Source organism: Bos indicus, chromosome 3 (assembly GCF_029378745.1).
Source record: "Bos indicus isolate NIAB-ARS_2022 breed Sahiwal x Tharparkar chromosome 3, NIAB-ARS_B.indTharparkar_mat_pri_1.0, whole genome shotgun sequence".
Lineage (NCBI taxonomy): Eukaryota > Metazoa > Chordata > Mammalia > Artiodactyla > Bovidae > Bos > Bos indicus.
This window is the reverse complement of record NC_091762.1, coordinates 86,438,097-86,450,280: the sequence shown is the minus strand read 5'-3', so window position 1 is coordinate 86,450,280 and position 12,184 is coordinate 86,438,097. Positions and strand designations below refer to the sequence as shown.

The following is a 12,184-nucleotide window of genomic DNA, read 5'->3' as shown; positions in this document are numbered from 1 at the left end:
ATAAAGGAAATAAAAGAGGCCAGCAGATGTCCAAAAAAAAAGGTGCAGCTTGTATTATTGCACTTGGATGAAACACGCTGTTCAAGGTTGCATAATACTTAGGCCACACAAGGCCAGGAGGAGGACACAAACACCACCCCCCCCCCACCCCCAGGTAGTATTTCTTCTGGATTCTCCAAGGAGCTAAAAAATATTTAGTATTTTTAAAAGATTCAACTAGAGCTCTTTACAAAGATGAGTCTTCAACAGGTTTTAGTTACGGCCATGCTCTTCATTTCAAATCATGTGCAAGTCTAACATACAGCTTCTACTGCAAATAATGAGATATCTGTTACATTAGAATGACCCAGGGCCCCAGGCCATGGAAAGCGGGAAAAGGAATGAATCCCTACCTTATACAATTTCAGGGAATAATACCGTGGCTATAGTTTATCCTTTTGAGCACTGTTCATTTTGGTCATTGATCTCAGCACATGAGAAAAAGTGACAGTGAGTACAAGTGGACATTAAAAGTAGTTCCTAGGCTATTAGTAGAAAATAAAATTAAAAAAAAAGTCCCCGGCCACGTTCACAAAGGTGGCATAACTGTATGCATAAGAAAAAGGCTGTAAACTTATAGAAAAGATAAATTCTGGCTTCTAAACAAATTACAAAATTGATTTTGCCTTTACCCATGAGAGTTATAGAGAAAAATGTAAACCCTAGTTACCAGAAAAAAAAAAAATCCTCCAAAGACAAGAAATGACCTTAAAGTTTGGCCTGGGCTAGTTTTAACTGCAGGTTCTCTCCGAGTTTATCCATGAACTCAAAAATTTCAAGTAGTCAGAACGTTGCATGTTGGGTAAACCTTTAATACATGCAGCTAAGTCCTTGGTCATGAAGCCAGCCTCAATGATCTCAATACAGACTTCTTCCAAAGCCTTTGCAAAAAAGCTGAGCTCTTTACTGTTATCAAGCTTAGCTCTGTGGGCTAAGTCTCTGGTCCAGGCAAAAATGGAAGCAATGGGATTGGTGGGTGTCTCCTGTCCTTTCTGGTACATTCAGTAGTGACGGGTTACAGTCTCGTGGGCAGCCTCTGCTTCTACTGTCTTGCCATCTGGACAAACCAGCACACTAGTCATCATGCCGAGAGAGCCATAACCTTGGGCCATGGAGTCCAACTGCACATCCCCATCATAGTTCTTACAGGCCCAAATGAAGCCCCCCTCCGATTTCATAGCTTGGGCCACCATGTCATCAATGAGCCTGTGCTCATACCAGATATTCTGAGCTTTAAATTCAGATTTGTACTGCTTTTCATGTATCTCCTGAAAGATGTCTTTAAAACGTCCATTGTATTTCTTCAGAATAGTGTTTTTGGTGCTCCGATACAAAGGCCAATTCTTAGACAAAGCCATCTGGAAAGAACTGTATGCAAAATCTTCTATTGACTTATCTTGATTGTACATCCCCATGGCAACACCACCACTCTCTGAAGTTATATACTAGGTATACCGTTTTGGGGGATCCATCACTTGGCATGTAGGACGTCTCTACTTTTCCAGGCCCCAGCACAACAAAATTGGTTGCTCTATATTGATCCCCATAAGCATGACGACCTATGATAATGGGTTTTACCCATCCACTCACAAGCCAGGGCATATTTTTCCAGATAATAGCTTCCCTGAAGACAGTGCCACCCAAGATAATTCAGATGGTGCCATTTGGAGATTTCCACATTTGTTTCAACTTGAACTTCTCCACTCTCTTCTCATCTGGGGTGATGGTGGCATACTTGACACCAACGTTGTACTTCTTTATAGCTTCTGCAGCGTCCTCAGTGACCTAGTCATTGGTGGCATCGTGATTCTCTATGCCTAAATTGTAGCTGTGCTGCTCCAGTTCCACATAGGGAAAAATGAGTTTCTCTTTAATCAACTCCCAAATGATTCATGTCATTTCATCTCCTTGCATCTCTACCACAGACCCGCCTTGGATTTTTAGAGACATTTTGACTTCAGTAGACCTCTTTACAATTTCTAATCACCCCAACCCCTCTCAATCTTGCAGACTCAGCTTATCTCCTGCGGGAAAGCTACACTGGCCATGACTCGGGAGCACACAGTCCACTTTAGCAATCCGGGCTGGACCCCAACTGTTCCGGATTCTCACGGTGCCTCGGCAGAAACCCCCAGGTTTTGTGTTTAGTTCTTAGTATTGTCCTGATCACTTCTTCCTGTTTTGGCTTGACAGTGGGCCCAAGCCAAGTAACATGACAAACTTTTGAGAAAAGACTTTTGAGACCTTCTGTATCACCTGTTTTCTGGAGTTTATTTCAGAATCAGAAGCAGAAATGGCAGTAGGACTCCAAAGCAAGAGAAATGTGAGCTGTAGTTACAACAGGGCAGCAAGGAAGTAAAATTACTGCAGGGACAGAATGAGACAAGATATGCCCTATTAAGTCAGCAAATACTGATGGAGCGTTTACCATGTACAGAGCACTAGTGACAGGAATACAGCAGGAAATACAGACCTACTGCTTAATTCATGAGTTTTAGAGAAATGAAGAAGAGTTAAGAAGAGTTAGGAAGAAACTTCCAGGCAGAAAAAGCAGCACTTGGAAAGACCGGGAGGTCTTCCCTCACAAGTAAGTTACTCCTGGGGCTTGGAGGACATGTCCCAAAGTGTTCTGTGTATCTGTGTATTGCTCCCCATGTCTGGTATTGTGTGGTACACACAGAGGTGAACAACAGATATTTTAAAATCAACAGTAAATGATGAACACCAATGATTATGGCACCATTGGCTCAGCTGACTCTCCCACACCTGATCTAGCTCTGAATGCCAGAGCATTAATATCTTCATTGGTAAAGTATGAACCTTGATATCCACTACACAGGGTGATATAGAAAAATAATGAGGTGTTACAAGAGAAAGCAATTTTTAAATGTGAAAACATCATCAAATGTCCATTGTTCATCTTTGAAACAAATGGAGGAATAGTACGAACATGGAAAGAAGAGCTACCAGGAAGATTCTACATTGGAAGGTGTCAGAATCCTGAACATTTTCTTAGTTTTAGTCCTCAAACATATGAAAGAACAGACTATAACTGAATCAGAAATAGCCACATCTGTGTCAATGTCAAAGTTTCATAAACTGGACTTGGAGGAGAAAGAAAAAGTGCCCAGGCTTTCACTGGGGTAAAAGAATCATTTCTCATAATCAAAGGTCACAGGTCAGTGAACCTGTTTCACACAACAGAGTAGAAGGTGAATGGTTTGATTAAAGAACATATTAATGATGCTGATCAGTGAGTGTGGGTAGATTCTCCACGGACTTAAACTCCTTTTGTTTATATGTTTTTATACCTACAGTTAAATATGTGCATTAGTATGAACCTTGTTAAAGCTTCATTTGGAGATTATGAGATAACATAGGTGAAAACACATTAAAATCTACCAATATGTATGGAACTCTAAGAAACTGCTTCTGTTGTTTTTCATTCGCTAAGTCATGTCCAACTCCTTGCAACCCCATGAACTGCAGCATGCCAGGTTCCTCTGTCCTTCACTATCTCCCAGAGTTTGCTCAAATTCATGACCACTGAGTTGGTGATGCTATCTAACCAAGAAACTGCTATTATCTGTAGTATTTTGATTGTTATACTGTTCCAGTGCCATTACAAACTCACAGGCAAGGCTTCATAATAATAGTCCTTTGAAACTTTCACTAAATGCACTTGAATGAAATCCAAGTCTCAAATTGCTTAAATGAGTTCCACTCCTGTCTGAATAGTGTTGTCGTGCTGCTTCAGGATGTGAGATAATGTTATTGTGACCCGGCAGCTTTAACAACGCTAACTCTATTAATAAGGCCAAAGAGGCCTTTATCTAGGATGATAAAAAAAACAAACAGCAAGCAACTTCTTAAAATAACCACTTGAGATATCGTTGGAATCATGCCACATACTTGAGTCTAAAGAAGAAAACTTAATTATTTGGAGAAGGAGTGCACTCATATATTGCATATACTGCCTTTTACTAAAGTATCTGAAGCATGGGAAGCAGTCAGACTATAATGACGTGCATCACATACAGTGAGCTTAATAAAAGGCTCTCAGGATGTCTGCAATTAAACAGACATTGGTTGATTTACTGGTTGTATTACACCAGGCATAGCAAATAGGTTTCAACTCCGTTGTCAATATTAATTGATGGGTAGTGGTTGCTAGGAATACAATGTTGAAAAAGGCTGTGATAATAAAGCCAACTCTACCACAAAGTTAACAGATGTGTGTGTTTGAGAATGGAGGTCAACATTAGCAGTCCCTATACGGTGATGGTCTGTATTAGGGGAAAGGCTAATCAAGCACAGATCCCCAAGGTTATTCAGATACTAGCTACTCATTTACTCATTTGTTTATCCTTTACCTCTTCAAAAAAGACATGTAATATGAAAAGATTTTAAAAAATAAGGCAAAAGGTAGGTAAGGCCACTGAGATATGCAAGCCACAAAATCCTGCACAATTAGCAATGGGGGCTTAATATTTGATAGAATTTCCTAACAACCAAATTAAATATGGAAGTCGTAATCATTTACAAGGCTCACATTGTCAAAAATATAAGGCTGGTCATGTAAGTAAAGCGTAAGGACAGAAGGACAACCATTTTAGTATAAAGAAATAGAAGTGGCACTAGAAGGCCTGAATTTGAATTTTAGGTCTGCCATTTAGTCCTGGAAGAGGAAATGGCAACCCACTCCAGTATTCTTGCCTGGAGAATCCCAGGGACAGAGGAGTCTGGCAGGCTACCTGTGGTTCATATGGTTGCAGAGTTGGACAAGATTGAAGTGACTTAGGATACACACACACAGGCTGCCACTTAGTAGCCATATGACCTTCAGCAAGTTATTTAAACTTGACTGCCTCAGTGTCTTCATTTGTAAACTTTGGATAATAATGCTGCTTCCTCAATTATTCTGAAGTTAAACTGTGAAGTGAGCATATTCTTTATCTTCCCTTTGGTCACCGAGATCCATTCCCCTCACTTCTCTGCCCTGCAGGCTGCATTGCCCGGGCTCCCTTTGCCCTCAGGCTTCCTATTCCTTTCAACCAACGAGGAGAAACCTCTCCCCACCTCTTCAATGCCGAAAGTCTTATGGTAGCTGGTCCCTTTATGACTGTAGCTCCTGATGGGCAGCTACCTTCCAGACCACCAACTCTCACCAGGCTCCAAGACTGTGGCCTCCCCTTCCTTCTTTAGGCCAAAGGATCACAGGGTATCTCAGGATCACTTGTTGGTTTCCCCAACTCCATTCATATTTCTGTAAGCAGTCCCTTCATTAAATTCTCACTGGAATCCAACATGAGCATATTTTCTATTTCTGGTCAGGGCCCTGACTGAATAGATTTGATTTTTGAGCCCCAACTACAGGCCAACCATAGACCAGTCAATATTTATAGCAGATATTCAATAAATGCTGATAAATCTGAAGTAAGGGGTATGAGAAGGATAAAGGAAAACAGATTTCACACACAAGAAGTTGAGGCATAGGACTCGGATCCTTTCCATCAGATGACCTCCTTTCCCCAGTATGGAATGTCAGCAGAAGAAAGAGGAATAAGCAGGATTAATCAGGCTGTTTAACTTGCACAACCACAACAAAATGCCAGCATTTATGAAGATGTAAACTATTGTTCTAGGTTTCAGAAAAAATTCAAAAAGAAATGATGCAGCAGAAAGCAAGTATGTGAATTTTCTTTGTGCCATTTCACATACCTGGGGATGGGATACAGGTGAGTGGACATAAACATAATTAATGGAATGCCTAGTGTGCTCATGCACTTTTCGATTTTGGAATGATTTATAATTTTCCAAGGATGTGCAATCAGAAAGGAAGTACTTTGTCTCCCTTTCAAAATAAAGATACTTTAAGAATCACAAACAAGAGAGACCATAACAAGAACTCATGAAGAGTGTTCCAGCAGAGGGACAACAAAAGGTTTGTGACCGCACAGCAAATTCTGCTGTTGTCCCTAGAAGACACCAAAGGCACATAATTTCAAGAGCTTCCCTTACTGAAATATCCTACATGTTACTACCATCAGGAGAGACTCTCATTCTCAGGACCTCTTTATAGAAAGAGATCCATTTTTTTTTTTCTTTTCTCTGTTGATGCACATTTTTACAGGAGGGCAGAGATGTCTTAGATCTTTTGCCCAAAAGCTGTCCCTATAACCAAACAGACAGACCTTGTACAAAATAACCACAGGATCGGGGAGAACTCACAAAGACAAAGATGCATAAAGTGAAATGCTTTGCTTTTCTTTTTTTGCCATTTTCATCCTGTTTTGGTTTTTAACATGTGCAAATCGTTCTGTTGCTGTAAAACTTATTAAATGAAGTAAAAGAGCAAAGACCAAAAATGTAATAATGAAGTGAAGTTTTAATCCTTTACAGTTTTTTTGGCATCATCAGCTTGATTACATTTGATATACACTGAAGGGTTTTGAATTTCAGACGGAACTTTCTTAAAACTGTTCATGCGTCCCAGATGTGACCTAGTTTCATTCTGGGAAATGGATGCTGAGTGTAGCACAGGCAAGTCAAACAGGCATGGCTATTTTAGGAGCCATTAATGTAGTATATTTACAGGAACCAAATATGTGATTCCAGCTGGCCGGTGAAAACCTTCATTGAGCATGTACTATATGCTGAGCTGCTGCTGCTGCTAAGTCGCTTCAGTTGTGTCTGACTCTGTGCGACCCCATAGACGGCAGCCCACCAGGCTCCCCTGTCCCTGGGATTCTCCAGGCAAGAACACTGGAGTGGGTTGCCATTTCTTTCTCCGATGCGTGAAAAGTGAAAGTGAAGCTGCTCAGTCGTGTCCGACTCTTCGAGACCCCATGGACTGTACCCCACCAGACTCCTCTTCCATGGGATTTTCCAGGCAAGAGTACTGGAGTGGGGTGCCATCGCCTTCTCCAGTATGCTGAGCACAGACCTGTAAACACAAAGGAGCAGTCCTGATCTTGAGGAGCTCAGAAACCAGGCAATGAACATGTCACATTGTAAAAGAAAATACATGTGAAAAGTAAAGCTAAGGGGTAAAATGTGCAGGTATTAGAAGCTGGAAAAAGGTAGAAAATTGCTCCAAAATCTGTAAACATTTTTTTTTTTTTTTTTGTCTTAGAAGAGTTAAGGGGATGCTTCACAGAGGAGGTGGAATTGTGCAAATTCTAAAGTTTTAATTCCAGCTGGGAAATTCTCTTCAGTCAAGTCATGACCTATTTATGGACAAATGAATTTATGGTCCACTTGGCTCGATGAGAAAACAAATGCAAAATGCCTAGGGTAAGACTGGGAATAAGATAAGAATCATCAAATGCTTCCTCTCTCCTCCTGTATTTTCTTAATCGAAGTGAAATTCGTGTAACACCCTGTTCATCATTTTAAATTATACAGTTCAGTGGTGTTAGTACATTCACAATGTTTTTCAAGCATTATCACTATCTAATTCTAGAATATCCTCATCAGCCTACAAAGAAAGGCTGTGCCCATTGAGAAGTCACTGGTCATTCCCCTCCCCCTCCAGCACCTGGCAACCACTAATCTGCTATCTGTTCCTAAGGATTTGTCTGTTCCAGACATTTCTTATGAATATAATCATAGCATATGTGCCCTTTTGTGTCTGCCTTCTTTCACTTACCATAATGTTTTCAAGGTTCATCCAAATATTAATGTGAATTGGTACTTCATTTCTTTTTATGACTGAATAACACTTCATTGTACACAAATACCATGTTTTGTGTAACCATTCATCTGTTGGTAGACACTGCGTCATTACTACCTTTTGCCTGTTGCGAACAGTGTTGGTATCAACATTCACATACAAGTTTTTATTTAAACATCTGTTTTCAATTTTTCTGCAGGATACATACCTGGGAGTGGAATTGCTGGGTCACATGCTAATGAGACAGTTAACTTTTTGAGGAACGATTAAGCTGCCTTTGTGGGTGTACCATTTTACATTATTATCAGCAATGTATGAGTGTTTTAATTTCTTCACACCTCACTGATGCTTGTTATTTTCTGTTTTGTTTTGTTTTGGCTTGGCTTTGCTTGCAGCCATCCCAGTGGGAGTAAAGTGGCATCTCATTGTGGTTTTCGTTTGTGTTTTCCTACTGACTGATGATTTTGAGCAACTTTATATGGGCTTATTGACCATTAAAATTTCTTTTTTAGAAAAAATGTCTATTCAGATCATTTGTCCATTTTTAAACTGGATTGTTTGACCTTTTTGTTGTTGTATGGCAAGTTATTTATGTATTCTGCACACAAGTCTCTTAACAAATAGATGATATGCAAATATTTTCTCTCATACTATAGTTGTCTTTATTTAAAGGATGGTGTCCTTTGATGAAAAAAAGTGCTGTTTTAAATTTTTATAAAGTCCAGATTATCTACTTTTTTCCTTTTGTTGCTTGTGGTTTAGGTATCATGTTTAAGAAACTATTGCCTAACCCAAAGTCATGAAGATTTACATCTATGTTCTTTCCTAGAGTTGTAGAACTTTAGCGCTCACATTTAGGTCTTTTGATTAATTTTGAATTATTTTTTTGTATATGGTAGAAGTAGACATCTAAGTTCATTCTTTTGTGTGGATATCCAGTTGTCCTGTTGTAGCCACGTGTTCCAGGAAACAAACTCACTCAGAAGGACAATGCAGACAGTGGAGTGCAGTTTATTACACCGGTGGGTCCAACACAGAGTCTCCTCTTAGCCAAGGACCCCGACCAGTTTTTGTGAAAACCTTATATATACCAAAATCACTGCAGATGGTGACTGCAGCCATGAAATTAAAAGACGCTTACTCCTTGGAAGGAAAGTTATGACCAACCTAGATAGCATATTCAAAAGCAGAGACATTACTTTACCAACAAAGGTCCATCTAGTCAAGGCTATGGTTTTTCCTGTGGTCATGTATGGATGTGAGAGTTGGACTGTGAAGAAAGCTGAGCGCCAAAGAATTGATGCTTTTGAACTGTGGTGTTGGAGAAGACTCTTGAGAGTCCCTTGGACTGCAAGGAGATCCAACCAGTCCATCCTAAAGGAGATCAGCCGTGGGTGTTCTTTGGAAGGAATGATGCTAAAGCTGAAACTCCAGTACTTTGGCCATCTCATGCGAAGAGTTGACTCATTGGAAAAGACTCTGATGCTGAGAGGGATTGGGGGCAGGAAGAAAGGGGGACGACAGAGGATGAGATGGCTGGATGGCATCACCAACTCAATGGACGTGAATTTGAGTGAACTCCGGGAGATGGTGATGGACAGGGAGGCCTGGCGTGCTGCGATTCATGGGGTTGCAAAGAGTCAGACACGACTGAGCGACTGAACTGAACTATATACCCTAAGTGTATGTGCTCAAACCTACCTCCCCAAATTCTATGAAACTAGTCTGAACAAAGGGAAAGAAAGATACAATCAAAGTTAACCCAAGATTCATATGCCTTCAGCCTAGGTAGTTAACAGTGGACAATTATCAATAGGTCTGTGGTCATACCCTAATAAGCATAACAGAATGTATGATTCTATCCGATTACACAGATAATTAGGGTATTCTTTTAGGCCAGGGAGAGTCTAGATACGAGCCCTGGGCTCTTCCTTCTGGGGGCCTGGTTTTCTAGTTGGTATGTCGTTTCCATAGATACTGGGCATATAGCTCAAAGTCCACAGTCTGGCCCAAGATGGAGTCCTGCTTTCAAGAAGGAGCCCATTCAATCTGTTTCCTCCTTCAGTCCCAGGACTGTATGTTGAAAAGGCTATTCTTTCTCCCATTGAATGTTCTTGGTATCTTATAGATATTTGGGTTTACTTCTGGATTCTGAATTATATTCCATTGATCTGTATGTCAGTCCTTACTTCAGCACAACAGTGTTTTGGTTACTGTAGCTTAGCAGTAAGTTTTGAAATAGAGAAATATGAAGAATTTTGCCCTTTTTCAAGATTTTGGATATTTGGCATCCTTTGCAATTACATGTGAATTTTATAATCAGCTTGTCCATTCTTCAAAAAGGCACCTGGAATTTTGATAGAGATTACACTGAATCTGTACATCAACTTGAGGAATGTGAATGTTAGTTGCTCAGTTATGTCCAACGCTTTGCAACCCCATGGACTGTAACCCTCCAGGCTCCTCTCTCCATTGAATTCTGCAGGCAAGAATTCTGGAGTGGGTAGCCATTCCCTTCTCCAGAGGATCTTCCCAACCCAGGGATTGAACTTAGGTCTCTTGCAGTGCAGGCAGATTCTTTACCATCTGAACCAAGAAGGAATATTGCCTCTTAACTATGTTAGGTCTTCCAATCTATGAATGTGGGATGCCCTTCCATTTATTTAGGTCTTCTTCAATTTCTTTGAGCAATATTTTGTTGTTTTTAGTGTATGAGTCTTATACCTCCTTAGTTATACTAAGTATTTTATTCATTTTGATCTTAAGTGGAATCTTTTTTTTTTCTATTTCATTTATCTCTACTCAAATTTTCATTCTTTCTTTCTGTTTGCTTTGGATTTAGTTTGGTAGTTTGGATTTTTCTTTACTAGTTCCTTAGAAGTTTAGATTATTGATAATAAGGTTTTTCTTTTTTTTGAATGTAAGCATTTTAGAACCACAAATTTTCTTCTACTGAAAGAGGAAACAAAACAGGCTCTATCTTGAAAGTAGGACTCCATCTTAGGCCAGACTGTGGACTATGAGCTATATGCCCAGTATCTAAGAAAACGACATACCAACTGGAAAACCAGGCCCCCGGGAGGAAGAGCCCAGGGCTCCTACCTATACTTTCCCTGGCCTAAAAGAATATCCTAATTATCTGTGTAACCGAATAGAATCATACATTCTATTATGCTTATTGGGGTCTGACCACAGGCCTATTGATAATTGTCCACTGTTAACTACCTAGGCTTAAGGCATATGAATCACAGGTTAACTTTGTATCTTTCTTTTTCCTTTGTTCAGACTAGTTTCAGGGAATTTGGGGAAGGTTTTGTGCACATACACTTCAGATATATAAGGTTTTCACAAAAACTGGTCAGGGTCCTTGGCTAAGAGGAGACTCTGCCTTGGGCCCACCGGTGTAATAAGCTGCACTGCACTATCTGCATCGTCCTGAGTGAGTTTGTTTCCCGGAACGTGTGGCTACACCACCACAAACTGCTTTAACTGCATCCCATAAGTTTTGGTGTGTTATGTTTTCTTTTTCATTCATCTCACAGTATCTTCTAATTTCTTGTGATTTCATTTTTGATTCATTGGTTAGTGTGTTGTTTAATTTCCATATATTTGTGAATTTGACAGTTCTCCTGTTTGTTATCTTCCTCCCTTATTCCCTTCCTTCCTTTGCACTTTTCTTTCTTTTTCTTCTATCTATCTTTTAAGAAGGACTTTTTGTGTGTTAACACTAAACATATCTATCTACTCTGTTAATAAACTTTAAGTGCACAATACAGTATTATTATAGGTTAACTTAGGCAGAGTATTGTACAGCAGATCTCTAGAAGTTTTTCAGGTGGCAACACTGAAACTTTATACCTGTTAAACAGCGCCGTCCCACTTTCCCGTCCCTCCAGCCCCTGGCAACCATCATTGTATTCTCTGTTTCTATGAGGTTGGCAGTTTTAAATACCTCATCTAACTGAAATCAGGCAGTATTTATCCCCTGTGACTGGGTTATCTCACTTAGCATAGTGTCCTCTAGGTTTATCTATATTGACACATATGGCAGGATTTCCTTCTTTTTTAAGGTTGAACAATATTCCATTGTATGTATATATCACATTTTCTTTCATCTGTTGTTGGATATTTAGGTCATTCCTATATCTTGGTTATTGTCAATAATGCAAAGAACTTTGGAATGCATATATCTTGTGGAGATCCTGAATCCAGTTTATTTTGATATATGATCCCCTGGTAAGTCTAATTTTAATTTTTTAAAGAAACTCTATACTGTTTTCCATAGAGGCTCACCCTTTTATATATCTTACATCTACCAAAAGTGTACAAGAGTTCCAATTTCTCCACTTCCTTACCAACACTCATTACCTTTGAAATATTTATAATAGCTATCCTAACAAGTGTGAGTGATATCTAATTGTGACTTTGATTTGCATTTCCCTGGTGATTAATGATACTGAGCATCTTTTC

The 12,184-nt window shown here is 39.7% G+C and overlaps 1 pseudogene; it reads right to left on the bottom strand.

Moving 5' to 3' along the window:
- Window positions 1-155: 155 nt before the first annotated feature.
- Window positions 156-2,054, bottom strand: LOC109556232 (isocitrate dehydrogenase [NADP] cytoplasmic pseudogene; annotated as a pseudogene).
- Window positions 2,055-12,184: the final 10,130 nt, after the last annotated feature.